This window comes from Sinocyclocheilus rhinocerous, unplaced genomic scaffold (assembly GCF_001515625.1).
Source record: "Sinocyclocheilus rhinocerous isolate Xijiao unplaced genomic scaffold, SAMN03320098_v1.1 scaffold1974, whole genome shotgun sequence".
In the NCBI taxonomy this organism is placed as follows: domain Eukaryota; kingdom Metazoa; phylum Chordata; class Actinopteri; order Cypriniformes; family Cyprinidae; genus Sinocyclocheilus; species Sinocyclocheilus rhinocerous.
Window position 1 is genome coordinate 1 of NW_015637131.1, and position 609 is coordinate 609.

Genomic DNA, 609 nt, shown 5'->3' on the forward strand with positions numbered 1-609 from the left:
TGAATGATCTGAGAGATGAAGGATCTATGTCTGTTATCATATAATTATCCTTATATATAGCGAGTATGCCGCTATTCTTCTGTATTTTGCAAATATTGTGAATAGCGTGTCTCTCCACCATGAAGGCTGCAGGGATTGGGTGCCGGTTTTCTTTATTGTAAATATAGTTTTTTCCTGTTTTTGTGTTAGATAGGGAGTTAGGGAAGAATGCTGTCATTTGTTTCCTTTTCTTTCACATAGACTAATTAGAGTCTTGGGTACAGTTAGTGATATGTTTTGTTTGTTGTTTTGGCCTTGCCCAATCCCGAAGGGATAGCCTTTTAACGGTGATGCTACAAATGAGACTTAAAGAAAGGAAAAATACATTCACCAGCACAAAGGTAACAGCAATTTCAGACTTCTTTATTTATGTTATTTTCCCTGACCCTAGACCAGGGTCGTAACATAAATTTGGGGCTCATCTGGGATTTGAACCCGGGACCTCTCGCACCCCAAGCGAGAATCATACCCCTAGACTAATGTCCCCATTTAGATAGCTAAGTAAACGCGCGTGCGTGCGTGTAAAATAGTATATCAGTCTGGCGAGTAAACAAAAAAAAAAATGTACTA

At 39.1% G+C, this 609-nt stretch overlaps 1 non-coding gene across 1 annotated transcript; it reads right to left on the minus strand.

Annotated features, from left to right (window-relative positions):
* Positions 1 to 453: 453 nt before the first annotated feature.
* trnap-ggg (transfer RNA proline (anticodon GGG)) lies at positions 454 to 525 on the minus strand. Its single transcript has one exon. It is a non-coding gene; the product is annotated as a tRNA-Pro (tRNA).
* Between the last annotated feature and the right edge of the window lie 84 nt (positions 526 to 609).